The following is a 27,355-nucleotide window of genomic DNA, read 5'->3' on the forward strand; positions in this document are numbered from 1 at the left end:
ACGCACTTTTTCGATCGAAAAAAAACGGCAAGAAAATCATGTGGATCCCATGGCCTCACACTTGGATTGGCCGCGAAAAGGGTATGTAGAAACGAGAGTGATGTACTGACGGGTGCGATCATACCAGCACTAATGCACCGGATCCCATCAGAACTCCGCAGTTAAGCGTGCTTGGGCGAGAGTAGTACTAGGATGGGTGACCTCCCGGGAAGTCCTCGTGTTGCACCCCTTTTTATTTTTTAATTTTTTTTTTTTTGCATCCTAAAACAAGTCTAAACTTGGAAACCTCATAACTTTTGAACCGTGAGGAACTACGTCGCCCATAGCACCATTTCGGAAAGCCCCAGAAACCATAATGGGCGGTGAATAGGCGGTGCCAATTTTTCGGGCTCAAATTCAGCCGTTTTGACCCTCAAACGGGCTGCGGAAAGTTTTGGCACGTAAAAAAGATCGAAAGCGGATTCTCAGGGTGTTTTTGATGTTTTCTGAACGCCATTAACCTCGACGCACTTTTTCGATCGAAAAAAACGGCAAGAAAATCATGTGGGTCCCATGGCCTCACACTTGGATTGGCCGCGAAAAGGGTATGTAGAAACGAGAGTGATGTACTGACGGGTGCGATCATACCAGCACTAATGCACCGGATCCCATCAGAACTCCGCAGTTAAGCGTGCTTGGGCGAGAGTAGTACTAGGATGGGTGACCTCCCGGGAAGTCCTCGTGTTGCACCCCTTTTTATTTTTTAATTTTTTTTTTTTTGCATCCTAAAACAAGTCTAAACTTGGAAACCTCATAACTTTTGAACCGTGAGGAACTACGTCGCCCATAGCACCATTTCGGAAAGCCCCAGAAACCATAATGGGCGGTGAATAGGCGGTGCCAATTTTTCGGGCTCAAATTCAGCCGTTTTGACCCTCAAACGGGCTGCGGAAAGTTTTGGCACGTAAAAAAGATCGAAAGCGGATTCTCAGGGTGTTTTTGATGCTTTCTGAACGCCATTTATCTCGATGCACTTTTTCGATCGAAACAAAACGGCAAGAAAATCATGTGGGTCCCATGGCCTCACACTTGGATTGGCCGCGAAAAGGGTATGTAGAAACGAGAGTGATGTACTGACGGGTGCGATCATACCAGCACTAATGCACCGGATCCCATCAGAACTCCGCAGTTAAGCGTGCTTGGGCGAGAGTAGTACTAGGATGGGTGACCTCCCGGGAAGTCCTCGTGTTGCACCCCTTTTTATTTTTTAATTTTTTTTTTTTTTGCATCCTAAAACAAGTCTAAACTTGGAAACCTCATAACTTTTGAACCGTGAGGAACTACGTCGCCCATAGCACCATTTCGGAAAGCCCCAGAAACCATAATGGGCGGTGAATAGGCGGTGCCAATTTTTCGGGCTCAAATTCAGCCGTTTTGACCCTCAAACGGGCTGCGGAAAGTTTTGGCACGTAAAAAAGATCGAAAGCGGATTCTCAGGGTGTTTTTGATGCTTTCTGAACGCCATTAACCTCGACGCACTTTTTCGATCGAAACAAAACGGCAAGAAAATCATGTGGGTCCCACGGCCTCACACTTGGATTGGCCGCGAAAAGGGTATGTAGAAACGAGAGTGATGTACTGACGGGTGCGATCATACCAGCACTAATGCACCGGATCCCATCAGAACTCCGCAGTTAAGCGTGCTTGGGCGAGAGTAGTACTAGGATGGGTGACCTCCCGGGAAGTCCTCGTGTTGCACCCCTTTTTATTTTTAATTTTTTTTTTTTTGCATCCTAAAACAAGTCTAAACTTGGAAACCTCATAACTTTTGAACCGTGAGGAACTACGTCGCCCATAGCACCATTTCGGAAAGCCCCAGAAACCATAATGGGCGGTGAATAGGCGGTGCCAATTTTTCGGGCTCAAATTCAGCCGTTTTGACCCTCAAACGGGCTGCGGAAAGTTTTGGCACGTAAAAAAGATCGAAAGCGGATTCTCAGGGTGTTTTTGATGCTTTCTGAACGCCATTAACCTCGACGCACTTTTTCGATCGAAAAAAAACGGCAAGAAAATCATGTGGATCCCATGGCCTCACACTTGGATTGGCCGCGAAAAGGGTATGTAGAAACGAGAGTGATGTACTGACGGGTGCGATCATACCAGCACTAATGCACCGGATCCCATCAGAACTCCGCAGTTAAGCGTGCTTGGGCGAGAGTAGTACTAGGATGGGTGACCTCGGGGAAGTCCTCGTGTTGCACCCCTTTATTTTTTATTTTTTTTTTTTTTATCCTAAACTTGGAAACCTCATAACTTTGAACCGTGAGGAACTACGTCGCCCATAGCACCATTTCGGAAATCCCCTGAAACCATGGTGGTGATAGGCGGTGCCAATTTTTCGGGCTAAATTCAGCCGTTTAATTCTGGTGCGTTTTTGTTAGCAAAAACGAAAACAGGATTCGAAACCGTGTTTTGGGCTCTCCCGGCCTCAATCAATTGTGAACGGCGAACCTGCGCGATTCCTATCCTGGGGGTGGCATATTGACACGCCGGTTAGGCGGGGAAATTTCGCACTGAGAGGACCAGAGGGCGGTGATAATGGGGTGACGGTGGGCGGTGGCCCGGAAAAAGGGGTGTATTTTGGTTTTTTTTGGCGCAGGGTGTGTCGGGGCGGGGTCATACCTTTTACTAATGGGACCGGTCGTTCATTTGCGAATAGAACAAGGGGGGGTGCTGGGGGGCGGTAAGGATAGTGGGTGGTGGGTTGGTGGGCAGCGGAAAATTGGTGGCCCGAAAACCGAAATGGGTTCGGGTTGGGCGGTGTGAGTTTTTGGGCGGAACTTCGAGGTTTGACCCGCGGGCACGGGGGCGAGCGAAAAAACAAACGCAGAGAAAGCGGAGCCCAGCCGGCACACTGAGGGGCCGACGGAAAAGGTGGGAAGAACTGGAAGTCTTGGGTGAAGTGATTCTTGTGTTTTTGGTGCTTGGGGATGGCATGGGGGCGATGCACTTGTGACCAACACTAGCACCGGAGCCCCATTCAGCTAGACCTCCGGAAGGCCGTCAGAACGAAGGGGTGTGATGCACGCGCTGGAAAGCGAGGGAGGTCCCGGGGTGCAGAGTCCGGGGGGGGCCCCGGGGGGGGAATGGTTTTTATTTTTTTTTTTTTTTTTTTTTGGCACCTAAAACAAGCTAAACTGGAAACCTCATACTTTTGAACCGTGAGGAACTACGTCGTGCCATAGCACCATTTCGAAAGCCCCGAAACCAAATGGGTGGGTCGGGGAAGAAGGTCGGGCTCAGGAGAGCAGGGGAGGGTGGGACGGGGGCGGCACAATTCAGATCCGGGGTTTTGGAGCCCGACAAACCTCGCACAGGGAAGGAGGAAAGGTCGGAAGGTTGGGCCTGCGGCGTCAACAAGGATTGGCCGAGGCTCAGGGGGTAGTTTGGGGTTTTGTGTTTGGTTTGGATCAATTATCTAAAAACCCAGATTAAAATACTCGATGCAACGCGAGGTGGTGGCAAGGAAGAGGAGAAGAAGGCAGAAACAAAAACGCACCCCTTTTAAAACTCAAGGGAGGGTTCCCCAGGGCCGTGCTGACACTTGGATTCCTCAAAGAAGGGGTAGGACGTCAAGTCTTCGGAAAGGGCTAGGGGAAGTGGTACGGGGGGTGTGGTGGTGCGGATCCGGCAGGGGGCAGCGGTTTTTTTGGCATCCAACCCATCAAACCGAACCATAACTATGAAAGCGGACGAGGGTCAGAGGGAGTCAGAGGGTCCCGGAAACCCCTGGGGGGAAAAAAGGGGGGCGCCGGAAGGGCACGGGTGGGGCACTACCAGGGGAAAGGGGTAAAATGGAGGGGTGTTGGGTTGTTGGTGCAAGTGCGGCATGTAAACAGCAAACGGGAACCTCAGAACGGTAACCGGAACTTGGGCCCAGGAAGGGCTCGTGGCCCGCGAAAAGTTTTTTTTTGCGCCCCACAAGGAATGGGGAATATCTCACAACTTTTGAACCGAAACACTCGCGCACGCAAGAGCAAAGTGGAAAGCCCCAGAAACATAAGGGCGGTGAATAGGCGCCAATTTTCGGGCAAATTCACCGTTTTGACCCTCAAAACGGGCAAAGGGTTTGGCACGTAAAAATCGAAAGCGGATTCTCAGGGTGGTTTGGGGCCCTGAACGCCATTAACCGGCCACGCACGGGCGATCGCAAAAAAACGCAAAAAAACAAAAGGGCAAGAAAATCATGTGGGTCCCACGGCCTCACACTTGGATGGCCCGACAAAAAGGTATGGGAAAACAGAGAGTGATGTACTGACGGGTGCAGATCATAGCACTAATGCACCGGATCCCCATCAGAACTCCGCAAAAGCGTGCTGGGGCGAGTAGTACGAGGATAGGATGGGTGACCTCCCGGGAAGTCCTCGTGTTGCACCCCCTTTTTTATTTTTTAATTTTTTTTTTTTTGCATCCTAAAACAAGTCTAAACTTGGAAACCTCATAACTTTTGAACCGTGAGGACTACGTCGCCCATAGCACCATTTCGGAAAGCCCCAGAAACCATAATGGGCGGTGAATAGGCGGTGCCAATTTTTCGGGCTCAAATTCAGCCGTTTTGACCCTCAAACGGGCTGCGGAAAGTTTTGGCACGTAAAAAGATCGAAAGCGGATTCTCAGGGTGTTTTTGATGCTTTCTGAACGCCATTAACCTCGATGCACTTTTTCGATCGAAAACAAACGGCAAGAAAATCATGTGGATCCCATGGCCTCACACTTGGATTGGCCGCGAAAAGGGTATAGTAAACGAGAGTGATGTACTGACGGGTGCGATCATACACAGCACTAATGCACCGGATCCCTCAGAACTCCGCAGTTAAGCGTGCTTGGGCGAGAGTAGTACTAGGGGGTGACCTCCCGGAAAGTCCTCGTGTTGCGCCCTTTTTTATTTTTATTTTTTTTTTTTTTGCATCCTAAAACAAGTCTAAACTTGAAACCTCATAACTTTTGAACCGTGAGGAACTACGTCGCCCATAGCACCATTTCGGAATCCCCAGAAACCATAATGGGGTGAAGGCGGGGCCAATTTTTTCGGGCAAATTCAAATTCAGCCGTTTTGACCCTCAAACGGGCTGCGGAAAGTTTTGGCACGTAAAAAAGATCGAAAGCGGATTCTCAGGTGTGTTTTGATGCTTTCTGAACGCCATTAACCTCGACGCACTTTTTCGATCGAAACAAAACGGAAAAAATCATGTGGGTCCCACGGCCTCACACTTGGATTGGCCGCGAAAAGGGTATGTAGAAACGAGAGTGATGTACTGACGAGGTGCGATCATACCAGCACTAATGCACCGGATCCCATCAGAACTCCGCAGTTAAGCGTGCTTGGGCGAGAGTAGTACTAGGATGGGTGACCTCCCGGAAGTCCTCGTGTTGCACCCCTTTTTATTTTTTAATTTTTTTTTTTTTTTTGCATCCTAAAACAAGTCTAAACAAGTTGGGAAACCTCAGAACTTTTGAACCGTGAGGAACTAAGTCGCCCATAGCACCATTCGGAAATCGGAAAGCCCCAGAAACCATAATGGGCGGTGAATAGGCGGTGCCAATTTTTCGGGCTCAAATTCAGCCGTTTTGGACCTCAAACGGGCTGCGGAAAGTTTTGGCACGTAAAAAAAGATCGAAAGCGATTCTCAGGGTGTTTTTGATGCTTTCTGAACGCCATTAACCTCGACGCACTTTTTCGATCGAAAAAAAAACGGCAAGAAAATCATGTGGATCCCATGGCCTCACACTTGGATTGGCCGCGAAAGGGTATGTAGAAACGAGAGTGATGACTGTACGGGTGCGATCATACCAGCACATGCAATGCACCGGATCCCATCAGAACTCCGCAGTTTAAGCGTGCTTGGGCGAGAGTAGGGTATAGGATGGGTGACCTCCCGGGAAGTCCTTGTGTTGCACCCCTTTTTATTTTTAATTTTTTTTTTTTTGCATCCTAAAACAAGTCTAAACTTGGAAACCTCATAACTTTTGAACCGTGAGGAACTACGTCGCCCATAGCACCATTTCGGAAAGCCCCAGAAACCATAATGGGCGGTGAATAGGCGGTGCCAATTTTTCGGGCTCAAATTCAGCCGTTTTGACCCTCAAACGGGCTGCGGAAAGTTTTGGCACTTAAAAAGATCGAAAGCGGATTCTCAGGTTGGTGTTTTTGATGCTTTCTGAACGCCATTAACCTCGACGCACTTTTTCGATCGAAACAAAAACGGCAAGAAAATCATGGTGGGTCCCACGGCCTCACACTTGGATTGGCCGGACAAAAGGGTATGTAGAACGAGAGTGATGTACTGACAGGGGCGATCATACCACACTAATGCACCGGATCCCATCAGAACTCCGGGGCAGTTAAGCGTGCTTGGGAAAGAAGTAGACTAGATGGGTGACCTCCAGGGAAGTCCCTCGGGTGTGGCAAAGTCAGCCCGCCCCTTTTTATTTTTAAGTTTGTTTTTTTTGCAGCCTAAAACGATTCAAACTTGGAAACCTCATAACTTTTGTGACCGTGAGGAACTACGTCGCCCATAGCACCATTTTCGGAAAGCCCCAGAAACCATAATGATGGGGCGGGATGAATAGCGGTGCCAATTTTCGGGCTCAACAATTCAGCCTTTTTGACCCTCAAAACGGGCTGCGGAAAAGTTTTGGCACTTAAAAAAGATCGAAAGCGGATTCTCAGTGGGTGTTTTTGATGTTTTTCTGAACGCCATTAACCTCGACGCACTTTTTCGATCGAAAAAAAACGGCAAAAAAATCATGTGGATACCATGGCCTCACACTTGGATTGGCCGCGAAAAGGGTATGTAGTAAACGAGAGTGATGTACTGACGGGTGCGATCATACCAGCACTAATGCACCGGATCCCATCAGAACTCCGCAGTTAAGCGTGCTTGGGCGAGAGTAGTACTAGGATGGGTGACCTCCCGGGAAGTCCTCGTGTTGCACCCCTTTTTATTTTTTAATTTTTTTTTTTTTTTGCCCTAAAACAAGTCTAAAACTGGAAACCTCATAACGTTTGAACCGTGAGGAACTACGTCGTCCATAGCACCACCATTTCGGAAACCCCCAGAAACCATAATGGGCGGTGAATAGGCGGTGCCAATTTTTCGGGGGGCTCAAATTCAGCCGTTTGACCCTCAAACGGGCTGCGAAAGTTTTGGCACGTAAAAAGATCGAAAGCGGATTCTCAGGGTGGTTTTTGATGTTTTCTGAACGCCATTAACCTCGACGCACTTTTTCGATCGAAAAAAAAACAAAGAAAATCATGTGGTCCCATGGCCTCACACTTGGATGGCCAAGAAACGAAAAGGGTATGTATTGAAACGAGAGTGTGTACTGACGGTGGCGATCATACAGCACTAATGCACACGGATCCCATCAAACTCGCGCAGTAAGCGTGCTTGGCGAGAGTAGTACTAGGATGGGTGACCTCCCGGAAGTCCTCGTGTTGCACCCCTTTTTATTTTTTAATTTTTTTTTTTTTCCATCCTAAAACAAGTCTAAACTTGGAACCCTCATAACTTTTGAACCGTGAGGAACTACGTCGCCCATAGCACCCATTTCGGAAATCCCCAGAAACCATAAGGGCGTTGAATAGGCGGTGCCAATTTTCGGGCTCAAATTCAGCCGTTTTCCCTCAAACGGGCTGCGGAAAGTTTGGCACTTAAAAAAGATCGAAAGCGGATTCTAGGTGTTTGTTGATGCTTTCTGAACGCCATTTCTCGAGCACTTTTCGATCGAAACAAACGGCAAGAAAATCATGTGGGTCCCATGGCCTCACACTTGGATTGGCCGCAAAAGGGTAGTAGAAACGAGAGAGTGATGTACTGACGGGTGCGATCATACCAGCACTAATGCACCGGATCCCATCAGAACTCCGCAGTTAAGCGTGCTTTGGGCGAAGAGTAGTACTAGGATGGGACCTCCCGGGAAGTCCTCGTGTTGCACCCCTTTTTATTTTTAATTTTTTTTTTTTTGCATCCTAAAACAAGTCTAAACTTGGAAACCTCATAACTTTTGAACCGTGAGGAACTACGTCGCCCATAGCACCATTTCGGAAAGCCCCAGAAACCATAATGGGCGGTGAATAGGCGGTGCCAATTTTTCGGGCTCAAATTCAGCCGTTTTGACCCTCAAACGGGCTGCGGAAAGTTTTGGCACGTAAAAAAGATCGAAAGCGGATTCTCAGGGTGTTTTTGATGCTTTCTGAACGCCATTAACCTCGACGCACTTTTTCGATCGAAAAAAAACGGCAAGAAAATCATGTGGGTCCCACGGCCTCACACTTGGATTGGCCGCGAAAAGGGTATGTAGAAACGAGAGTGATGTACTGACGGGTGCGATCATACCAGCACTAATGCACCGGATCCCATCAGAACTCCGCAGTTAAGCGTGCTTGGGCGAGAGTAGTACTAGGATGGGTGACCTCCCGGGAAGTCCTCGTGTTGCACCCCTTTTTATTTTTTAATTTTTTTTTTTTTGCATCCTAAAACAAGTCTAAACTTGGAAACCTCATAACTTTTGAACCGTGAGGAACTACGTCGCCCATAGCACCATTTCGGAAAGCCCCAGAAACCATAATGGGCGGTGAATAGGCGGTGCCAATTTTTCGGGCTCAAATTCAGCCGTTTTGACCCTCAAACGGGCTGCGGAAAGTTTTGGCACGTAAAAAAGATCGAAAGCGGATTCTCAGGGTGTTTTTGATGCTTTCTGAACGCCATTTATCTCGATGCACTTTTTCGATCGAAACAAAACGGCAAGAAAATCATGTGGGTCCCATGGCCTCACACTTGGATTGGCCGCGAAAAGGGTATGTAGAAACGAGAGTGATGTACTGACGGGTGCGATCATACCAGCACTAATGCACCGGATCCCATCAGAACTCCGCAGTTAAGCGTGCTTGGGCGAGAGTAGTACTAGGATGGGTGACCTCCCGGGAAGTCCTCGTGTTGCACCCCTTTTTATTTTTTAATTTTTTTTTTTTTGCATCCTAAAACAAGTCTAAACTTGGAAACCTCATAACTTTTGAACCGTGAGGAACTACGTCGCCCATAGCACCATTTCGGAAAGCCCCAGAAACCATAATGGGCGGTGAATAGGCGGTGCCAATTTTTCGGGCTCAAATTCAGCCGTTTTGACCCTCAAACGGGCTGCGGAAAGTTTTGGCACGTAAAAAAGATCGAAAGCGGATTCTCAGGGTGTTTTTGATGCTTTCTGAACGCCATTAACCTCGACGCACTTTTTCGATCGAAAAAAAACGGCAAGAAAATCATGTGGATCCCATGGCCTCACACTTGGATTGGCCGCGAAAAGGGTATGTAGAAACGAGAGTGATGTACTGACGGGTGCGATCATACCAGCACTAATGCACCGGATCCCATCAGAACTCCGCAGTTAAGCGTGCTTGGGCGAGAGTAGTACTAGGATGGGTGACCTCCCGGGAAGTCCTCGTGTTGCACCCCTTTTTATTTTTAATTTTTTTTTTTTTGCATCCTAAAACAAGTCTAAACTTGGAAACCTCATAACTTTTGAACCGTGAGGAACTACGTCGCCCATAGCACCATTTCGGAAAGCCCCAGAAACCATAATGGGCGGTGAATAGGCGGTGCCAATTTTTCGGGCTCAAATTCAGCCGTTTTGACCCTCAAACGGGCTGCGGAAAGTTTTGGCACGTAAAAAAGATCGAAAGCGGATTCTCAGGGTGTTTTTGATGCTTTCTGAACGCCATTTACCTCGACGCACTTTTTCGATCGAAACAAAACGGCAAGAAAATCATGTGGGTCCCATGGCCTCACACTTGGATTGGCCGCGAAAAGGGTATGTAGAAACGAGAGTGATGTACTGACGGGTGCGATCATACCAGCACTAATGCACCGGATCCCATCAGAACTCCGCAGTTAAGCGTGCTTGGGCGAGAGTAGTACTAGGATGGGTGACCTCCCGGGAAGTCCTCGTGTTGCACCCCTTTTTATTTTTTAATTTTTTTTTTTTTTGCATCCTAAAACAAGTCTAAACTTGGAAACCTCATAACTTTTGAACCGTGAGGAACTACGTCGCCCATAGCACCATTTCGGAAAGCCCCAGAAACCATAATGGGCGGTGAATAGGCGGTGCCAATTTTTCGGGCTCAAATTCAGCCGTTTTGACCCTCAAACGGGCTGCGGAAAGTTTTGGCACGTAAAAAAGATCGAAAGCGGATTCTCAGGGTGTTTTTGATGCTTTCTGAACGCCATTAACCTCGACGCACTTTTTCGATCGAAACAAAACGGCAAGAAAATCATGTGGGTCCCACGGCCTCACACTTGGATTGGCCGCGAAAAGGGTATGTAGAAACGAGAGTGATGTACTGACGGGTGCGATCATACCAGCACTAATGCACCGGATCCCATCAGAACTCCGCAGTTAAGCGTGCTTGGGCGAGAGTAGTACTAGGATGGGTGACCTCCCGGGAAGTCCTCGTGTTGCACCCCTTTTTATTTTTTAATTTTTTTTTTTTTTGCATCCTAAAACAAGTCTAAACTTGGAAACCTCATAACTTTTGAACCGTGAGGAACTACGTCGCCCATAGCACCATTTCGGAAAGCCCCAGAAACCATAATGGGCGGTGAATAGGCGGTGCCAATTTTTCGGGCTCAAATTCAGCCGTTTTGACCCTCAAACGGGCTGCGGAAAGTTTTGGCACGTAAAAAAGATCGAAAGCGGATTCTCAGGGTGTTTTTGATGCTTTCTGAACGCCATTAACCTCGACGCACTTTTTCGATCGAAAAAAACGGCAAGAAAATCATGTGGATCCCATGGCCTCACACTTGGATTGGCCGCGAAAAGGGTATGTAGAAACGAGAGTGATGTACTGACGGGTGCGATCATACCAGCACTAATGCACCGGATCCCATCAGAACTCCGCAGTTAAGCGTGCTTGGGCGAGAGTAGTACTAGGATGGGTGACCTCCCGGGAAGTCCTCGTGTTGCACCCCTTTTTATTTTTTAATTTTTTTTTTTTTTGCATCCTAAAACAAGTCTAAACTTGGAAACCTCATAACTTTTGAACCGTGAGGAACTACGTCGCCCATAGCACCATTTCGGAAAGCCCCAGAAACCATAATGGGCGGTGAATAGGCGGTGCCAATTTTTCGGGCTCAAATTCAGCCGTTTTGACCCTCAAACGGGCTGCGGAAAGTTTTGGCACGTAAAAAAGATCGAAAGCGGATTCTCAGGGTGTTTTTGATGTTTTCTGAACGCCATTAACCTCGACGCACTTTTTCGATCGAAAAAAAACGGCAAGAAAATCATGTGGATCCCATGGCCTCACACTTGGATTGGCCGCGAAAAGGGTATGTAGAAACGAGAGTGATGTACTGACGGGTGCGATCATACCAGCACTAATGCACCGGATCCCATCAGAACTCCGCAGTTAAGCGTGCTTGGGCGAGAGTAGTACTAGGATGGGTGACCTCCCGGGAAGTCCTCGTGTTGCACCCCTTTTATTTTTTAATTTTTTTTTTTTTTGCATCCTAAAACAAGTCTAAACTTGGAAACCTCATAACTTTTGAACCGTGAGGAACTACGTCGCCCATAGCACCATTTCGGAAAGCCCCAGAAACCATAATGGGCGGTGAATAGGCGGTGCCAATTTTTCGGGCTCAAATTCAGCCGTTTTGACCCTCAAACGGGCTGCGGAAAGTTTTGGCACGTAAAAAAGATCGAAAGCGGATTCTCAGGGTGTTTTTGATGCTTTCTGAACGCCATTAACCTCGACGCACTTTTTCGATCGAAACAAAACGGCAAGAAAATCATGTGGGTCCCATGGCCTCACACTTGGATTGGCCGCGAAAAGGGTATGTAGAAACGAGAGTGATGTACTGACGGGTGCGATCATACCAGCACTAATGCACCGGATCCCATCAGAACTCCGCAGTTAAGCGTGCTTGGGCGAGAGTAGTACTAGGATGGGTGACCTCCCGGGAAGTCCTCGTGTTGCACCCCTTTTTATTTTTTATTTTTTTTTTTTTTGCATCCTAAAACAAGTCTAAACTTGGAAACCTCATAACTTTTGAACCGTGAGGAACTACGTCGCCCATAGCACCATTTCGGAAAGCCCCAGAAACCATAATGGGCGGTGAATAGGCGGTGCCAATTTTTCGGGCTCAAATTCAGCCGTTTTGACCCTCAAACGGGCTGCGGAAAGTTTTGGCACGTAAAAAAGATCGAAAGCGGATTCTCAGGGTGTTTTTGATGTTTTCTGAACGCCATTAACCTCGACGCACTTTTTCGATCGAAAAAAAACGGCAAGAAAATCATGTGGATCCCATGGCCTCACACTTGGATTGGCCGCGAAAAGGGTATGTAGAAACGAGAGTGATGTACTGACGGGTGCGATCATACCAGCACTAATGCACCGGATCCCATCAGAACTCCGCAGTTAAGCGTGCTTGGGCGAGAGTAGTACTAGGATGGGTGACCTCCCGGGAAGTCCTCGTGTTGCACCCCTTTTTATTTTTTAATTTTTTTTTTTTTTGCATCCTAAAACAAGTCTAAACTTGGAAACCTCATAACTTTTGAACCGTGAGGAACTACGTCGCCCATAGCACCATTTCGGAAAGCCCCAGAAACCATAATGGGCGGTGAATAGGCGGTGCCAATTTTTCGGGCTCAAATTCAGCCGTTTTGACCCTCAAACGGGCTGCGGAAAGTTTTGGCACGTAAAAAAGATCGAAAGCGGATTCTCAGGGTGTTTTTGATGTTTTCTGAACGCCATTAACCTCGACGCACTTTTTCGATCGAAAAAAAACGGCAAGAAAATCATGTGGATCCCATGGCCTCACACTTGGATTGGCCGCGAAAAGGGTATGTAGAAACGAGAGTGATGTACTGACGGGTGCGATCATACCAGCACTAATGCACCGGATCCCATCAGAACTCCGCAGTTAAGCGTGCTTGGGCGAGAGTAGTACTAGGATGGGTGACCTCCCGGGAAGTCCTCGTGTTGCACCCCTTTTTATTTTTTAATTTTTTTTTTTTTGCATCCTAAAACAAGTCTAAACTTGGAAACCTCATAACTTTTGAACCGTGAGGAACTACGTCGCCCATAGCACCATTTCGGAAAGCCCCAGAAACCATAATGGGCGGTGAATAGGCGGTGCCAATTTTTCGGGCTCAAATTCAGCCGTTTTGACCCTCAAACGGGCTGCGGAAAGTTTTGGCACGTAAAAAAGATCGAAAGCGGATTCTCAGGGTGTTTTTGATGCTTTCTGAACGCCATTAACCTCGACGCACTTTTTCGATCGAAACAAAACGGCAAGAAAATCATGTGGGTCCCACGGCCTCACACTTGGATTGGCCGCAAAAAGGGTATGTAGAAACGAGAGTGATGTACTGACGGGTGCGATCATACCAGCACTAATGCACCGGATCCCATCAGAACTCCGCAGTTAAGCGTGCTTGGGCGAGAGTAGTACTAGGATGGGTGACCTCCCGGGAAGTCCTCGTGTTGCACCCCTTTTTATTTTTTAATTTTTTTTTTTTTGCATCCTAAAACAAGTCTAAACTTGGAAACCTCATAACTTTTGAACCGTGAGGAACTACGTCGCCCATAGCACCATTTCGGAAAGCCCCAGAAACCATAATGGGCGGTGAATAGGCGGTGCCAATTTTTCGGGCTCAAATTCAGCCGTTTTGACCCTCAAACGGGCTGCGGAAAGTTTTGGCACGTAAAAAAGATCGAAAGCGGATTCTCAGGGTGTTTTTGATGCTTTCTGAACGCCATTAACCTCGACGCACTTTTTCGATCGAAAAAAAACGGCAAGAAAATCATGTGGATCCCATGGCCTCACACTTGGATTGGCCGCGAAAAGGGTATGTAGAAACGAGAGTGATGTACTGACGGGTGCGATCATACCAGCACTAATGCACCGGATCCCATCAGAACTCCGCAGTTAAGCGTGCTTGGGCGAGAGTAGTACTAGGATGGGTGACCTCCCGGGAAGTCCTCGTGTTGCACCCCTTTTTATTTTTTATTTTTTTTTTTGCATCCTAAAACAAGTCTAAACTTGGAAACCTCATAACTTTTGAACCGTGAGGAACTACGTCGCCCATAGCACCATTTCGGAAAGCCCCAGAAACCATAATGGGCGGTGAATAGGCGGTGCCAATTTTTCGGGCTCAAATTCAGCCGTTTTGACCCTCAAACGGGCTGCGGAAAGTTTTGGCACGTAAAAAAGATCGAAAGCGGATTCTCAGGGTGTTTTTGATGCTTTCTGAACGCCATTAACCTCGACGCACTTTTTCGATCGAAAAAAAACGGCAAGAAAATCATGTGGATCCCATGGCCTCACACTTGGATTGGCCGCGAAAAGGGTATGTAGAAACGAGAGTGATGTACTGACGGGTGCGATCATACCAGCACTAATGCACCGGATCCCATCAGAACTCCGCAGTTAAGCGTGCTTGGGCGAGAGTAGTACTAGGATGGGTGACCTCCCGGGAAGTCCTCGTGTTGCACCCCTTTTTATTTTTTAATTTTTTTTTTTTTTGCATCCTAAAACAAGTCTAAACTTGGAAACCTCATAACTTTTGAACCGTGAGGAACTACGTCGCCCATAGCACCATTTCGGAAAGCCCCAGAAACCATAATGGGCGGTGAATAGGCGGTGCCAATTTTTCGGGCTCAAATTCAGCCGTTTTGACCCTCAAACGGGCTGCGGAAAGTTTTGGCACGTAAAAAAGATCGAAAGCGGATTCTCAGGGTGTTTTTGATGTTTTCTGAACGCCATTAACCTCGACGCACTTTTTCGATCGAAAAAAAACGGCAAGAAAATCATGTGGATCCCATGGCCTCACACTTGGATTGGCCGCGAAAAGGGTATGTAGAAACGAGAGTGATGTACTGACGGGTGCGATCATACCAGCACTAATGCACCGGATCCCATCAGAACTCCGCAGTTAAGCGTGCTTGGGCGAGAGTAGTACTAGGATGGGTGACCTCCCGGGAAGTCCTCGTGTTGCACCCTTTTTATTTTTTAATTTTTTTTTTTTTTGCATCCTAAAACAAGTCTAAACTTGGAAACCTCATAACTTTTGAACCGTGAGGAACTACGTCGCCCATAGCACCATTTCGGAAAGCCCCAGAAACCATAATGGGCGGTGAATAGGCGGTGCCAATTTTTCGGGCTCAAATTCAGCCGTTTTGACCCTCAAACGGGCTGCGGAAAGTTTTGGCACGTAAAAAAGATCGAAAGCGGATTCTCAGGGTGTTTTTGATGTTTTCTGAACGCCATTAACCTCGACGCACTTTTTCGATCGAAAAAAACGGCAAGAAAATCATGTGGGTCCCATGGCCTCACACTTGGATTGGCCGCGAAAAGGGTATGTAGAAACGAGAGTGATGTACTGACGGGTGCGATCATACCAGCACTAATGCACCGGATCCCATCAGAACTCCGCAGTTAAGCGTGCTTGGGCGAGAGTAGTACTAGGATGGGTGACCTCCCGGGAAGTCCTCGTGTTGCACCCCTTTTTATTTTTTAATTTTTTTTTTTTTTGCATCCTAAAACAAGTCTAAACTTGGAAACCTCATAACTTTTGAACCGTGAGGAACTACGTCGCCCATAGCACCATTTCGGAAATCCCCAGAAACCATAATGGGCGGTGAATAGGCGGTGCCAATTTTTCGGGCTCAAATTCAGCCGTTTTGACCCTCAAACGGGCTGCGGAAAGTTTTGGCACGTAAAAAAGATCGAAAGCGGATTCTCAGGGTGTTTTTGATGCTTTCTGAACGCCATTAACCTCGACGCACTTTTTCGATCGAAACAAAACGGCAAGAAAATCATGTGGGTCCCATGGCCTCACACTTGGATTGGCCGCGAAAAGGGTATGTAGAAACGAGAGTGATGTACTGACGGGTGCGATCATACCAGCACTAATGCACCGGATCCCATCAGAACTCCGCAGTTAAGCGTGCTTGGGCGAGAGTAGTACTAGGATGGGTGACCTCCCGGGAAGTCCTCGTGTTGCACCCCTTTTTATTTTTTTTTTTTTTTTTTTTGCATCCTAAAACAAGTCTAAACTTGGAAACCTCATAACTTTTGAACCGTGAGGAACTACGTCGCCCATAGCACCATTTCGGAAAGCCCCAGAAACCATAATGGGCGGTGAATAGGCGGTGCCAATTTTTCGGGCTCAAATTCAGCCGTTTTGACCCTCAAACGGGCTGCGGAAAGTTTTGGCACGTAAAAAAGATCGAAAGCGGATTCTCAGGGTGTTTTTGATGCTTTCTGAACGCCATTAACCTCGACGCACTTTTTCGATCGAAACAAAACGGCAAGAAAATCATGTGGGTCCCACGGCCTCACACTTGGATTGGCCGCGAAAAGGGTATGTAGAAACGAGAGTGATGTACTGACGGGTGCGATCATACCAGCACTAATGCACCGGATCCCATCAGAACTCCGCAGTTAAGCGTGCTTGGGCGAGAGTAGTACTAGGATGGGTGACCTCCCGGGAAGTCCTCGTGTTGCACCCCTTTTATTTTTAATTTTTTTTTTTTTTGCATCCTAAAACAAGTCTAAACTTGGAAACCTCATAACTTTTGAACCGTGAGGAACTACGTCGCCCATAGCACCATTTCGGAAAGCCCCAGAAACCATAATGGGCGGTGAATAGGCGGTGCCAATTTTTCGGGCTCAAATTCAGCCGTTTTGACCCTCAAACGGGCTGCGGAAAGTTTTGGCACGTAAAAAAGATCGAAAGCGGATTCTCAGGGTGTTTTTGATGCTTTCTGAACGCCATTAACCTCGACGCACTTTTTCGATCGAAAAAAACGGCAAGAAAATCATGTGGGTCCCATGGCCTCACACTTGGATTGGCCGCGAAAAGGGTATGTAGAAACGAGAGTGATGTACTGACGGGTGCGATCATACCAGCACTAATGCACCGGATCCCATCAGAACTCCGCAGTTAAGCGTGCTTGGGCGAGAGTAGTACTAGGATGGGTGACCTCCCGGGAAGTCCTCGTGTTGCACCCCTTTTTATTTTTTAATTTTTTTTTTTTTGCATCCTAAAACAAGTCTAAACTTGGAAACCTCATAACTTTTGAACCGTGAGGAACTACGTCGCCCATAGCACCATTTCGGAAATCCCCAGAAACCATAATGGGCGGTGAATAGGCGGTGCCAATTTTTCGGGCTCAAATTCAGCCGTTTTGACCCTCAAACGGGCTGCGGAAAGTTTTGGCACGTAAAAAAGATCGAAAGCGGATTCTCAGGGTGTTTTTGATGCTTTCTGAACGCCATTAACCTCGACGCACTTTTTCGATCGAAACAAAACGGCAAGAAAATCATGTGGGTCCCATGGCCTCACACTTGGATTGGCCGCGAAAAGGGTATGTAGAAACGAGAGTGATGTACTGACGGGTGCGATCATACCAGCACTAATGCACCGGATCCCATCAGAACTCCGCAGTTAAGCGTGCTTGGGCGAGAGTAGTACTAGGATGGGTGACCTCCCGGGAAGTCCTCGTGTTGCACCCCTTTTTATTTTTTAATTTTTTTTTTTTTTGCATCCTAAAACAAGTCTAAACTTGGAAACCTCATAACTTTTGAACCGTGAGGAACTACGTCGCCCATAGCACCATTTCGGAAAGCCCCAGAAACCATAATGGGCGGTGAATAGGCGGTGCCAATTTTTCGGGCTCAAATTCAGCCGTTTTGACCCTCAAACGGGCTGCGGAAAGTTTTGGCACGTAAAAAAGATCGAAAGCGGATTCTCAGGGTGTTTTTGATGCTTTCTGAACGCCATTAACCTCGACGCACTTTTTCGATCGAAACAAAACGGCAAGAAAATCATGTGGGTCCCACGGCCTCACACTTGGATTGGCCGCGAAAAGGGTATGTAGAAACGAGAGTGATGTACTGACGGGTGCGATCATACCAGCACTAATGCACCGGATCCCATCAGAACTCCGGAGTTAAGCGTGCTTGGGCGAGAGTAGTACTAGGATGGGTGACCTCCCGGGAAGTCCTTGTGTTGCACCCCTTTTTTTTTTAATTTTTTTTTTTTTGCATCCTAAAACAAGTCTAAACTTGGAAACCTCATAACTTTTGAACCGTGAGGAACTACGTCGCCCATAGCACCATTTCGGAAAGCCCCAGAAACCATAATGGGCGGTGAATAGGCGGTGCCAATTTTTCGGGCTCAAATTCAGCCGTTTTGACCCTCAAACGGGCTGCGGAAAGTTTTGGCACGTAAAAAAGATCGAAAGCGGATTCTCAGGGTGTTTTTGATGTTTTCTGAACGCCATTAACCTCGACGCACTTTTTCGATCGAAAAAAACGGCAAGAAAATCATGTGGATCCCATGGCCTCACACTTGGATTGGCCGCGAAAAGGGTATGTAGAAACGAGAGTGATGTACTGACGGGTGCGATCATACCAGCACTAATGCACCGGATCCCATCAGAACTCCGCAGTTAAGCGTGCTTGGGCGAGAGTAGTACTAGGATGGGTGACCTCCCGGGAAGTCCTCGTGTTGCACCCCTTTTTATTTTTTAATTTTTTTTTTTTGCATCCTAAAACAAGTCTAAACTTGGAAACCTCATAACTTTTGAACCGTGAGGAACTACGTCGCCCATAGCACCATTTCGGAAAGCCCCAGAAACCATAATGGGCGGTGAATAGGCGGTGCCAATTTTTCGGGCTCAAATTCAGCCGTTTTGACCCTCAAACGGGCTGCGGAAAGTTTTGGCACGTAAAAAAGATCGAAAGCGGATTCTCAGGGTGTTTTTGATGCTTTCTGAACGCCATTAACCTCGACGCACTTTTCGATCGAAACAAAACGGCAAGAAAATCATGTGGGTCCCATGGCCTCACACTTGGATTGGCCGCGAAAAGGGTATGTAGAAACGAGAGTGATGTACTGACGGGTGCGATCATACCAGCACTAATGCACCGGATCCCATCAGAACTCCGCAGTTAAGCGTGCTTGGGCGAGAGTAGTACTAGGATGGGTGACCTCCCGGGAAGTCCTCGTGTTGCACCCCTTTTTATTTTTTAATTTTTTTTTTTTTTGCATCCTAAAACAAGTCTAAACTTGGAAACCTCATAACTTTTGAACCGTGAGGAACTACGTCGCCCATAGCACCATTTCGGAAATCCCCAGAAACCATAATGCGCGGTGAATAGGCGGTGCCAATTTTTCGGGCTCAAATTCAGCCGTTTTGACCCTCAAACGGGCTGCGGAAAGTTTTGGCACGTAAAAAAGATCGAAAGCGGATTCTCAGGGTGTTTTTGATGCTTTCTGAACGCCATTAACCTCGACGCACTTTTCGATCGAAAAAAACGGCAAGAAAATCATGTGGATCCCATGGCCTCACACTTGGATTGGCCGCGAAAAGGGTATGTAGAAACGAGAGTGATGTACTGACGGGTGCGATCATACCAGCACTAATGCACCGGATCCCATCAGAACTCCGCAGTTAAGCGTGCTTGGGCGAGAGTAGTACTAGGATGGGTGACCTCCCGGGAAGTCCTCGTGTTGCACCCCTTTTATTTTTTAATTTTTTTTTTTTGCATCCTAAAACAAGTCTAAACTTGGAAACCTCATAACTTTTGAACCGTGAGGAACTACGTCGCCCATAGCACCATTTCGGAAAGCCCCAGAAACCATAATGGGCGGTGAATAGGCGGTGCCAATTTTTCGGGCTCAAATTCAGCCGTTTTGACCCTCAAACGGGCTGCGGAAAGTTTTGGCACGTAAAAAAGATCGAAAGCGGATTCTCAGGGTGTTTTTGATGCTTTCTGAACGCCATTAACCTCGACGCACTTTTTCGATCGAAAAAAAACGGCAAGAAAATCATGTGGATCCCATGGCCTCACACTTGGATTGGCCGCGAAAAGGGTATGTAGAAACGAGAGTGATGTACTGACGGGTGCGATCATACCAGCACTAATGCACCGGATCCCATCAGAACTCCGCAGTTAAGCGTGCTTGGGCGAGAGTAGTACTAGGATGGGTGACCTCCCGGGAAGTCCTCGTGTTGCACCCCTTTTTATTTTTTAATTTTTTTTTTTTTGCATCCTAAAACAAGTCTAAACTTGGAAACCTCATAACTTTTGAACCGTGAGGAACTACGTCGCCCATAGCACCATTTCGGAAATCCCCAGAAACCATAATGGGCGGTGAATAGGCGGTGCCAATTTTTCGGGCTCAAATTCAGCCGTTTTGACCCTCAAACGGGCTGCGGAAAGTTTTGGCACGTAAAAAAGATCGAAAGCGGATTCTCAGGGTGTTTTTGATGCTTTCTGAACGCCATTAACCTCGACGCACTTTTTCGATCGAAACAAAACGGCAAGAAAATCATGTGGGTCCCATGGCCTCACACTTGGATTGGCCGCGAAAAGGGTATGTAGAAACGAGAGTGATGTACTGACGGGTGCGATCATACCAGCACTAATGCACCGGATCCCATCAGAACTCCGCAGTTAAGCGTGCTTGGGCGAGAGTAGTACTAGGATGGGTGACCTCCCGGGAAGTCCTCGTGTTGCACCCCTTTTATTTTTTAATTTTTTTTTTTTTTTTGCATCCTAAAACAAGTCTAAACTTGGAAACCTCATAACTTTTGAACCGTGAGGAACTACGTCGCCCATAGCACCATTTCGGAAAGCCCCAGAAACCATAATGGGCGGTGAATAGGCGGGTGCCAATTTTTCGGGCTCAAATTCAGCCGTTTTGACCCTCAAACGGGCTGCGGAAAGTTTTGGCACGTAAAAAAGATCGAAAGCGGATTCTCAGGGTGTTTTTGATGCTTTCTGAACGCCATTAACCTCGACGCACTTTTTCGATCGAAAAAAAACGGCAAGAAAATCATGTGGATCCCATGGCCTCACACTTGGATTGGCCGCGAAAAGGGTATGTAGAAACGAGAGTGATGTACTGACGGGTGCGATCATACCAGCACTAATGCACCGGATCCCATCAGAACTCCGCAGTTAAGCGTGCTTGGGCGAGAGTAGTACTAGGATGGGTGACCTCCCGGGAAGTCCTCGTGTTGCACCCCTTTTTATTTTTTAATTTTTTTTTTTTTGCATCCTAAAACAAGTCTAAACTTGGAAACCTCATAACTTTTGAACCGTGAGGAACTACGTCGCCCATAGCACCATTTCGGAAAGCCCCAGAAACCATAATGGGCGGTGAATAGGCGGTGCCAATTTTTCGGGCTCAAATTCAGCCGTTTTGACCCTCAAACGGGCTGCGGAAAGTTTTGGCACGTAAAAAAGATCGAAAGCGGATTCTCAGGGTGTTTTTGATGCTTTCTGAACGCCATTAACCTCGACGCACTTTTTCGATCGAAACAAAACGGCAAGAAAATCATGTGGGTCCCACGGCCTCACACTTGGATTGGCCGCGAAAAGGGTATGTAGAAACGAGAGTGATGTACTGACGGGTGCGATCATACCAGCACTAATGCACCGGATCCCATCAGAACTCCGCAGTTAAGCGTGCTTGGGCGAGAGTAGTACTAGGATGGGTGACCTCCCGGGAAGTCCTCGTGTTGCACCCCTTTTTATTTTTTAATTTTTTTTTTTTTTGCATCCTAAAACAAGTCTAAACTTGGAAACCTCATAACTTTTGAACCGTGAGGAACTACGTCGCCCATAGCACCATTTCGGAAAGCCCCAGAAACCATAATGGGCGGTGAATAGGCGGTGCCAATTTTTCGGGCTCAAATTCAGCCGTTTTGACCCTCAAACGGGCTGCGGAAAGTTTTGGCACGTAAAAAAGATCGAAAGCGGATTCTCAGGGTGTTTTTGATGCTTTCTGAACGCCATTAACCTCGACGCACTTTTTCGATCGAAAAAAAACGGCAAGAAAATCATGTGGATCCCATGGCCTCACACTTGGATTGGCCGCGAAAAGGGTATGTAGAAACGAGAGTGATGTACTGACAGGTGCGATCATACCAGCACTAATGCACCGGATCCCATCAGAACTCCGCAGTTAAGCGTGCTTGGGCGAGAGTAGTACTAGGATGGGTGACCTCCCGGGAAGTCCTCGTGTTGCACCCCTTTTTATTTTTTAATTTTTTTTTTTTGCATCCTAAAACAAGTCTAAACTTGGAAACCTCATAACTTTTGAACCGTGAGGAACTACGTCGCCCATAGCACCATTTCGGAAAGCCCCAGAACCATAATGGGCGGTGAATAGGCGGTGCCAATTTTTCGGGCTCAAATTCAGCCGTTTTGACCCTCAAACGGGCTGCGGAAAGTTTTGGCACGTAAAAAAGATCGAAAGCGGATTCTCAGGGTGTTTTTGATGCTTTCTGAACGCCATTTATCTCGATGCACTTTTTCGATCGAAACAAAACGGCAAGAAAATCATGTGGGTCCCATGGCCTCACACTTGGATTGGCCGCGAAAAGGGTATGTAGAAACGAGAGTGATGTACTGACGGGTGCGATCATACCAGCACTAATGCACCGGATCCCATCAGAACTCCGCAGTTAAGCGTGCTTGGGCGAGAGTAGTAGTACTAGGATGGGTGACCTCCCGGGAAGTCCTCGTGTTGCACCCCTTTTTTTTTTAATTTTTTTTTTTTTGCATCCTAAAACAAGTCTAAACTTGGAAACCTCATAACTTTTGAACCGTGAGGAACTACGTCGCCCATAGCACCATTTCGGAAAGCCCCAGAAACCATAATGGGCGGTGAATAGGCGGTGCCAATTTTTCGGGCTCAAATTCAGCCGTTTTGACCCTCAAACGGGCTGCGGAAAGTTTTGGCACGTAAAAAAGATCGAAAGCGGATTCTCAGGGTGTTTTTGATGCTTTCTGAACGCCATTAACCTCGACGCACTTTTTCGATCGAAAAAAAACGGCAAGAAAATCATGTGGATCCCATGGCCTCACACTTGGATTGGCCGCGAAAAGGGTATGTAGAAACGAGAGTGATGTACTGACGGGTGCGATCATACCAGCACTAATGCACCGGATCCCATCAGAACTCCGCAGTTAAGCGTGCTTGGGCGAGAGTAGTACTAGGATGGGTGACCTCCCGGGAAGTCCTCGTGTTGCACCCCTTTTTATTTTTTAATTTTTTTTTTTTGCATCCTAAAACAAGTCTAAACTTGGAAACCTCATAACTTTTGAACCGTGAGGAACTACGTCGCCCATAGCACCATTTCGGAAAGCCCCAGAAACCATAATGGGCGGTGAATAGGCGGTGCCAATTTTTCGGGCTCAAATTCAGCCGTTTTGACCCTCAAACGGGCTGCGGAAAGTTTTGGCACGTAAAAAAGATCGAAAGCGGATTCTCAGGGTGTTTTTGATGCTTTCTGAACGCCATTAACCTCGACGCACTTTTTCGATCGAAACAAAACGGCAAGAAAATCATGTGGGTCCCACGGCCTCACACTTGGATTGGCCGCGAAAAGGGTATGTAGAAACGAGAGTGATGTACTGACGGGTGCGATCATACCAGCACTAATGCACCGGATCCCATCAGAACTCCGCAGTTAAGCGTGCTTGGGCGAGAGTAGTACTAGGATGGGTGACCTCCCGGGAAGTCCTCGTGTTGCACCCCTTTTATTTTTTAATTTTTTTTTTTTTGTCATCCTAAAACAAGTCTAAACTTGGAAACCTCATAACTTTTGAACCGTGAGGAACTACGTCGCCCATAGCACCATTTCGGAAAGCCCCAGAAACCATAATGGGCGGTGAATAGGCGGTGCCAATTTTTCGGGCTCAAATTCAGCCGTTTTGACCCTCAAACGGGCTGCGGAAAGTTTTGGCACGTAAAAAAGATCGAAAGCGGATTCTCAGGGTGTTTTGATGCTTTCTGAACGCCATTAACCTCGACGCACTTTTTCGCTCGAAAAAAAACGGCAAGAAAATCATGTGGGTCCCATGGCCTCACACTTGGATTGGCCGCGAAAAGGGTATGTAGAAACGAGAGTGATGTACTGACGGGTGCGATCATACCAGCACTAATGCACCGGATCCCATCAGAACTCCGCAGTTAAGCGTGCTTGGGCGAGAGTAGTACTAGGATGGGTGACCTCCCGGGAAGTCCTTGTGTTGCACCCCTTTTATTTTTTAATTTTTTTTTTTTTGCATCCTAAAACAAGTCTAAACTTGGAAACCTCATAACTTTTGAACCGTGAGGAACTACGTCGCCCATAGCACCATTTCGGAAAGCCCCAGAAACCATAATGGGCGGTGAATAGGCGGTGCCAATTTTTCGGGCTCAAATTCAGCCGTTTTGACCCTCAAACGGGCTGCGGAAAGTTTTGGCACTTAAAAAAGATCGAAAGCGGATTCTCAGGGTGTTTTTGATGCTTTCTGAACGCCATTACCTCGACGCACTTTTTCGATCGAAACAAAAACGGCAAGAAAATCATGTGGATCCCATGGCCTCACACTTGGATTGGCCGCGAAAAGGGTATGTAGAAACGAGAGTGATGTACTGACAGGTGCGATCATACCAGCACTAATGCACCGGATCCCATCAGAACTCCGCAGTAAGCGTGCTTGGGCGAGAGTAGTACTAGGATGGGTGACCTCCCGGGAAGTCCTCGTGTTGCACCCCTTTTATTTTTTATTTTTTTTTTTTTGCATCCTAAAACAAGTCTAAACTTGGAAACCTCATAACTTTTGAACCGTGAGGAACTACGTCGCCCATAGCACCATTTCGGAAATCCCAGAAACCATAATGGGCGGTGAATAGGCGGGGTGCCAATTTTTCGGGCTCAAATTCAGCCGTTTTGACCCTCAAACGGGCTGCGGAAAGTTTTGGCACGTAAAAAAGATCGAAAGCGGATTCTCAGGGTGTTTTTGATGCTTTCTGAACGCCATTAACCTCGACGCACTTTTCGATCGAAAAAAAACGGCAAGAAAATCATGTGGGTCCATGGCCTCACACTTGGATTGGCCGCGAAAAGGGTATGTAGAAACGAGAGTGATGTACTGACGGGTGCGATCATACCAGCACTAATGCACCGGATCCCATCAGAACTCCGCAGTTAAGCGTGCTTGGGCGAGAGTAGTACTAGGATGGGTGACCTCCCGGGAAGTCCTCGTGTTGCACCCCTTTTTATTTTTTAATTTTTTTTTTTTTTGCATCCTAAAACAAGTCTAAACTTGGAAACCTCATAACTTTTGAACCGTGAGGAACTACGTCGCCCATAGCACCATTTCGGAAAGCCCCAGAAACCATAATGGGCGGTGAATAGGCGGTGCCAATTTTTCGGGCTCAAATTCAGCCGTTTTGACCCTCAAACGGGCTGCGGAAAGTTTTGGCACGTAAAAAAGATCGAAAGCGGATTCTCAGGGTGTTTTTGATGCTTTCTGAACGCCATTAACCTCGACGCACTTTTTCGATCGAAAAAAAACGGCAAGAAAATCATGTGGATCCCATGGCCTCACACTTGGATTGGCCGCGAAAAGGGTATGTAGAAACGAGAGTGATGTACTGACAGGTGCGATCATACCAGCACTAATGCACCGGATCCCATCAGAACTCCGCAGTTAAGCGTGCTTGGGCGAGAGTAGTACTAGGATGGGTGACCTCCCGGGAAGTCCTCGTGTTGCACCCCTTTTTATTTTTAATTTTTTTTTTTTTGCATCCTAAAACAAGTCTAAACTTGGAAACCTCATAACTTTTGAACCGTGAGGAACTACGTCGCCCATAGCACCATTTCGGAAAGCCCCAGAAACCATAATGGGCGGTGAATAGGCGGTGCCAATTTTTCGGGCTCAAATTCAGCCGTTTTGACCCTCAAACGGGCTGCGGAAAGTTTTGGCACGTAAAAAAGATCGAAAGCGGATTCTCTGGGTGTTTTTGATGCTTTGAACGCCATTTATCTCGATGCACTTTTTCGATCGAAACAAAACGGCAAGAAAATCATGTGGGTCCCATGGCCTCACACTTGGATTGGCCGCGAAAAGGGTATGTAGAAACGAGAGTGATGTACTGACGGGTGCGATCATACCAGCACTAATGCACCGGATCCCATCAGAACTCCGCAGTTAAGCGTGCTTGGGCGAGAGTAGTACTAGGATGGGTGACCTCCCGGGAAGTCCTGTGTTGCACCCCTTTTTTTTTTAATTTTTTTTTTTTTTGCATCCTAAAACAAGTCTAAACTTGGAAACCTCATAACTTTTGAACCGTGAGGAACTACGTCGCCCATAGCACCATTTCGGAAAGCCCCAGAAACCATAATGGGCGGTGAATAGGCGGGGTGCCAATTTTTCGGGCTCAAATTCAGCCGTTTTGACCCTCAAACGGGCTGCGGAAAGTTTTGGCACGTAAAAAAGATCGAAAGCGGATTCTCAGGGTGTTTTTTGATGCTTTCTGAACGCCATTACCTCGACGCACTTTTCGATCGAAACAAACGGCAAGAAAATCATGTGGGTCCCACGGCCTCACACTTGGATTGGCCGCAAAAAGGGTATGTAGAAACGAGAGTGATGTACTGACGGGTGCGATCATACCAGCACTAATGCACCGGATCCCATCAGAACTCCGCAGTTAAGCGTGCTTGGGCGAGAGTAGTACTAGGATGGGTGACCTCCCGGGAAGTCCTCGTGTTGCACCCTTTTTATTTTTTTTTTTTTTTTGCATCCTAAAACAAGTCTAAACTTGGAAACCTCATAACTTTTGAACCGTGAGGAACTACGTCGCCCATAGCACCATTTCGGAAAGCCCCAGAAACCATAATGGGCGGTGAATAGGGGGTTGCCAATTTTTCGGGCTCAAATTCAGCCGTTTTGACCCTCAAACGGGCTGCGGAAAGTTTTGGCACGTAAAAAAGATCGAAAGCGGATTCTCAGGGTGTTTTTGATGCTTTCTGAACGCCATTAACCTCGACGCACTTTTTCGATCGAAACAAAACGGCAAGAAAATCATGTGGGTCCCGGCCTCACACTTGGATTGGCCGCGAAAAGGGTATGTAGAAACGAGAGTGATGTACTGACGGGTGCGATCATAGCAGCACTAATGCACCGGATCCCATCAGAACTCCGCAGTTAAGCGTGCTTTGGCGAGAGTAGTACTAGGATGGGTGACCTCCCGGGAAGTCCTCGTGTTGCACCCCTTTTATTTTTTAATTTTTTTTTTTTTGCATCCTAAAACAAGTCTAAACTTGGAAACCTCATAACTTTTGAACCGTGAGGAACTACGTCGCCATAGCACCATTTCGGAAAGCCCCAGAAACCATAATGGGGGGGTGAATAGGCGGGCGGTGCCATTTTTCGGGGCTCAAATTCAGCCCGTTTGACCCTCAAACGGGCTGCGGAAAGTTTTGGCACTAAAAAAGATCGAAAAGCGGATTCTCAGGGGTTGT

At 47.4% G+C, this 27,355-nt stretch overlaps 46 non-coding genes and 2 pseudogenes across 46 annotated transcripts; all 48 read left to right on the forward strand.

Moving 5' to 3' along the window:
- The first annotated feature begins 110 nt into the window (after nucleotides 1–110).
- LOC125606553 lies at nucleotides 111–229 on the forward strand. Its single transcript, XR_007337856.1, has one exon. It is a non-coding gene; the product is annotated as a 5S ribosomal RNA (ribosomal RNA).
- Nucleotides 230–613: 384 nt separating this feature from the next.
- Nucleotides 614–732, forward strand: LOC125606554. The gene has a single exon (XR_007337857.1). It is a non-coding gene; the product is annotated as a 5S ribosomal RNA (ribosomal RNA).
- A 385-nt stretch (nucleotides 733–1,117) lies between these two features.
- On the forward strand, nucleotides 1,118–1,236 carry LOC125606555. Its single transcript, XR_007337858.1, has one exon. It is a non-coding gene; the product is annotated as a 5S ribosomal RNA (ribosomal RNA).
- Nucleotides 1,237–1,622: 386 nt separating this feature from the next.
- LOC125606556 lies at nucleotides 1,623–1,741 on the forward strand. The gene has a single exon (XR_007337859.1). It is a non-coding gene; the product is annotated as a 5S ribosomal RNA (ribosomal RNA).
- A 384-nt stretch (nucleotides 1,742–2,125) lies between these two features.
- Nucleotides 2,126–2,243, forward strand: LOC125606509. The gene has a single exon (XR_007337814.1). It is a non-coding gene; the product is annotated as a 5S ribosomal RNA (ribosomal RNA).
- Nucleotides 2,244–4,801: 2,558 nt separating this feature from the next.
- Nucleotides 4,802–4,918, forward strand: LOC125606517 (annotated as a pseudogene).
- A 382-nt stretch (nucleotides 4,919–5,300) lies between these two features.
- LOC125606511 lies at nucleotides 5,301–5,418 on the forward strand. Its single transcript, XR_007337816.1, has one exon. It is a non-coding gene; the product is annotated as a 5S ribosomal RNA (ribosomal RNA).
- A 398-nt stretch (nucleotides 5,419–5,816) lies between these two features.
- LOC125606518 lies at nucleotides 5,817–5,940 on the forward strand (annotated as a pseudogene).
- A 919-nt stretch (nucleotides 5,941–6,859) lies between these two features.
- LOC125606557 lies at nucleotides 6,860–6,978 on the forward strand. The gene has a single exon (XR_007337860.1). It is a non-coding gene; the product is annotated as a 5S ribosomal RNA (ribosomal RNA).
- Nucleotides 6,979–7,861: 883 nt separating this feature from the next.
- LOC125606515 lies at nucleotides 7,862–7,980 on the forward strand. Its single transcript, XR_007337820.1, has one exon. It is a non-coding gene; the product is annotated as a 5S ribosomal RNA (ribosomal RNA).
- Nucleotides 7,981–8,364: 384 nt separating this feature from the next.
- LOC125606559 lies at nucleotides 8,365–8,483 on the forward strand. Its single transcript, XR_007337862.1, has one exon. It is a non-coding gene; the product is annotated as a 5S ribosomal RNA (ribosomal RNA).
- A 385-nt stretch (nucleotides 8,484–8,868) lies between these two features.
- On the forward strand, nucleotides 8,869–8,987 carry LOC125606560. Its single transcript, XR_007337863.1, has one exon. It is a non-coding gene; the product is annotated as a 5S ribosomal RNA (ribosomal RNA).
- Nucleotides 8,988–9,372: 385 nt separating this feature from the next.
- Nucleotides 9,373–9,491, forward strand: LOC125606561. The gene has a single exon (XR_007337864.1). It is a non-coding gene; the product is annotated as a 5S ribosomal RNA (ribosomal RNA).
- A 384-nt stretch (nucleotides 9,492–9,875) lies between these two features.
- LOC125606562 lies at nucleotides 9,876–9,994 on the forward strand. Its single transcript, XR_007337865.1, has one exon. It is a non-coding gene; the product is annotated as a 5S ribosomal RNA (ribosomal RNA).
- Nucleotides 9,995–10,380: 386 nt separating this feature from the next.
- Nucleotides 10,381–10,499, forward strand: LOC125606563. Its single transcript, XR_007337866.1, has one exon. It is a non-coding gene; the product is annotated as a 5S ribosomal RNA (ribosomal RNA).
- Nucleotides 10,500–10,884: 385 nt separating this feature from the next.
- On the forward strand, nucleotides 10,885–11,003 carry LOC125606476. The gene has a single exon (XR_007337781.1). It is a non-coding gene; the product is annotated as a 5S ribosomal RNA (ribosomal RNA).
- A 386-nt stretch (nucleotides 11,004–11,389) lies between these two features.
- On the forward strand, nucleotides 11,390–11,508 carry LOC125606477. Its single transcript, XR_007337782.1, has one exon. It is a non-coding gene; the product is annotated as a 5S ribosomal RNA (ribosomal RNA).
- A 385-nt stretch (nucleotides 11,509–11,893) lies between these two features.
- LOC125606478 lies at nucleotides 11,894–12,012 on the forward strand. Its single transcript, XR_007337783.1, has one exon. It is a non-coding gene; the product is annotated as a 5S ribosomal RNA (ribosomal RNA).
- A 385-nt stretch (nucleotides 12,013–12,397) lies between these two features.
- LOC125606479 lies at nucleotides 12,398–12,516 on the forward strand. The gene has a single exon (XR_007337784.1). It is a non-coding gene; the product is annotated as a 5S ribosomal RNA (ribosomal RNA).
- Nucleotides 12,517–12,902: 386 nt separating this feature from the next.
- Nucleotides 12,903–13,021, forward strand: LOC125606480. The gene has a single exon (XR_007337785.1). It is a non-coding gene; the product is annotated as a 5S ribosomal RNA (ribosomal RNA).
- A 385-nt stretch (nucleotides 13,022–13,406) lies between these two features.
- LOC125606482 lies at nucleotides 13,407–13,525 on the forward strand. Its single transcript, XR_007337787.1, has one exon. It is a non-coding gene; the product is annotated as a 5S ribosomal RNA (ribosomal RNA).
- Nucleotides 13,526–13,910: 385 nt separating this feature from the next.
- On the forward strand, nucleotides 13,911–14,029 carry LOC125606483. Its single transcript, XR_007337788.1, has one exon. It is a non-coding gene; the product is annotated as a 5S ribosomal RNA (ribosomal RNA).
- A 382-nt stretch (nucleotides 14,030–14,411) lies between these two features.
- On the forward strand, nucleotides 14,412–14,530 carry LOC125606484. The gene has a single exon (XR_007337789.1). It is a non-coding gene; the product is annotated as a 5S ribosomal RNA (ribosomal RNA).
- Nucleotides 14,531–14,916: 386 nt separating this feature from the next.
- Nucleotides 14,917–15,035, forward strand: LOC125606501. The gene has a single exon (XR_007337806.1). It is a non-coding gene; the product is annotated as a 5S ribosomal RNA (ribosomal RNA).
- A 384-nt stretch (nucleotides 15,036–15,419) lies between these two features.
- LOC125606485 lies at nucleotides 15,420–15,538 on the forward strand. The gene has a single exon (XR_007337790.1). It is a non-coding gene; the product is annotated as a 5S ribosomal RNA (ribosomal RNA).
- A 386-nt stretch (nucleotides 15,539–15,924) lies between these two features.
- On the forward strand, nucleotides 15,925–16,043 carry LOC125606486. The gene has a single exon (XR_007337791.1). It is a non-coding gene; the product is annotated as a 5S ribosomal RNA (ribosomal RNA).
- A 384-nt stretch (nucleotides 16,044–16,427) lies between these two features.
- Nucleotides 16,428–16,546, forward strand: LOC125606487. The gene has a single exon (XR_007337792.1). It is a non-coding gene; the product is annotated as a 5S ribosomal RNA (ribosomal RNA).
- A 383-nt stretch (nucleotides 16,547–16,929) lies between these two features.
- LOC125606488 lies at nucleotides 16,930–17,048 on the forward strand. Its single transcript, XR_007337793.1, has one exon. It is a non-coding gene; the product is annotated as a 5S ribosomal RNA (ribosomal RNA).
- Nucleotides 17,049–17,433: 385 nt separating this feature from the next.
- Nucleotides 17,434–17,552, forward strand: LOC125606489. The gene has a single exon (XR_007337794.1). It is a non-coding gene; the product is annotated as a 5S ribosomal RNA (ribosomal RNA).
- Nucleotides 17,553–17,938: 386 nt separating this feature from the next.
- LOC125606507 lies at nucleotides 17,939–18,057 on the forward strand. The gene has a single exon (XR_007337812.1). It is a non-coding gene; the product is annotated as a 5S ribosomal RNA (ribosomal RNA).
- A 382-nt stretch (nucleotides 18,058–18,439) lies between these two features.
- On the forward strand, nucleotides 18,440–18,558 carry LOC125606490. Its single transcript, XR_007337795.1, has one exon. It is a non-coding gene; the product is annotated as a 5S ribosomal RNA (ribosomal RNA).
- A 383-nt stretch (nucleotides 18,559–18,941) lies between these two features.
- LOC125606491 lies at nucleotides 18,942–19,060 on the forward strand. Its single transcript, XR_007337796.1, has one exon. It is a non-coding gene; the product is annotated as a 5S ribosomal RNA (ribosomal RNA).
- A 384-nt stretch (nucleotides 19,061–19,444) lies between these two features.
- Nucleotides 19,445–19,563, forward strand: LOC125606493. The gene has a single exon (XR_007337798.1). It is a non-coding gene; the product is annotated as a 5S ribosomal RNA (ribosomal RNA).
- Nucleotides 19,564–19,946: 383 nt separating this feature from the next.
- Nucleotides 19,947–20,065, forward strand: LOC125606494. The gene has a single exon (XR_007337799.1). It is a non-coding gene; the product is annotated as a 5S ribosomal RNA (ribosomal RNA).
- A 385-nt stretch (nucleotides 20,066–20,450) lies between these two features.
- Nucleotides 20,451–20,569, forward strand: LOC125606495. The gene has a single exon (XR_007337800.1). It is a non-coding gene; the product is annotated as a 5S ribosomal RNA (ribosomal RNA).
- A 388-nt stretch (nucleotides 20,570–20,957) lies between these two features.
- LOC125606496 lies at nucleotides 20,958–21,076 on the forward strand. The gene has a single exon (XR_007337801.1). It is a non-coding gene; the product is annotated as a 5S ribosomal RNA (ribosomal RNA).
- Nucleotides 21,077–21,461: 385 nt separating this feature from the next.
- On the forward strand, nucleotides 21,462–21,580 carry LOC125606497. Its single transcript, XR_007337802.1, has one exon. It is a non-coding gene; the product is annotated as a 5S ribosomal RNA (ribosomal RNA).
- A 386-nt stretch (nucleotides 21,581–21,966) lies between these two features.
- Nucleotides 21,967–22,085, forward strand: LOC125606505. Its single transcript, XR_007337810.1, has one exon. It is a non-coding gene; the product is annotated as a 5S ribosomal RNA (ribosomal RNA).
- A 383-nt stretch (nucleotides 22,086–22,468) lies between these two features.
- On the forward strand, nucleotides 22,469–22,590 carry LOC125606510. The gene has a single exon (XR_007337815.1). It is a non-coding gene; the product is annotated as a 5S ribosomal RNA (ribosomal RNA).
- A 383-nt stretch (nucleotides 22,591–22,973) lies between these two features.
- On the forward strand, nucleotides 22,974–23,092 carry LOC125606498. The gene has a single exon (XR_007337803.1). It is a non-coding gene; the product is annotated as a 5S ribosomal RNA (ribosomal RNA).
- A 384-nt stretch (nucleotides 23,093–23,476) lies between these two features.
- LOC125606499 lies at nucleotides 23,477–23,595 on the forward strand. The gene has a single exon (XR_007337804.1). It is a non-coding gene; the product is annotated as a 5S ribosomal RNA (ribosomal RNA).
- A 384-nt stretch (nucleotides 23,596–23,979) lies between these two features.
- On the forward strand, nucleotides 23,980–24,098 carry LOC125606504. Its single transcript, XR_007337809.1, has one exon. It is a non-coding gene; the product is annotated as a 5S ribosomal RNA (ribosomal RNA).
- Nucleotides 24,099–24,482: 384 nt separating this feature from the next.
- LOC125606513 lies at nucleotides 24,483–24,600 on the forward strand. The gene has a single exon (XR_007337818.1). It is a non-coding gene; the product is annotated as a 5S ribosomal RNA (ribosomal RNA).
- Nucleotides 24,601–24,982: 382 nt separating this feature from the next.
- LOC125606500 lies at nucleotides 24,983–25,101 on the forward strand. Its single transcript, XR_007337805.1, has one exon. It is a non-coding gene; the product is annotated as a 5S ribosomal RNA (ribosomal RNA).
- Nucleotides 25,102–25,487: 386 nt separating this feature from the next.
- Nucleotides 25,488–25,606, forward strand: LOC125606506. The gene has a single exon (XR_007337811.1). It is a non-coding gene; the product is annotated as a 5S ribosomal RNA (ribosomal RNA).
- A 382-nt stretch (nucleotides 25,607–25,988) lies between these two features.
- LOC125606508 lies at nucleotides 25,989–26,106 on the forward strand. Its single transcript, XR_007337813.1, has one exon. It is a non-coding gene; the product is annotated as a 5S ribosomal RNA (ribosomal RNA).
- A 384-nt stretch (nucleotides 26,107–26,490) lies between these two features.
- Nucleotides 26,491–26,609, forward strand: LOC125606502. The gene has a single exon (XR_007337807.1). It is a non-coding gene; the product is annotated as a 5S ribosomal RNA (ribosomal RNA).
- Nucleotides 26,610–26,987: 378 nt separating this feature from the next.
- On the forward strand, nucleotides 26,988–27,106 carry LOC125606512. The gene has a single exon (XR_007337817.1). It is a non-coding gene; the product is annotated as a 5S ribosomal RNA (ribosomal RNA).
- The last annotated feature ends 249 nt before the right edge of the window (nucleotides 27,107–27,355 follow it).

This window comes from Brassica napus, unplaced genomic scaffold (genome assembly GCF_020379485.1).
Source record: "Brassica napus cultivar Da-Ae unplaced genomic scaffold, Da-Ae ScsIHWf_897;HRSCAF=1271, whole genome shotgun sequence".
Classification (NCBI taxonomy): domain Eukaryota; kingdom Viridiplantae; phylum Streptophyta; class Magnoliopsida; order Brassicales; family Brassicaceae; genus Brassica; species Brassica napus.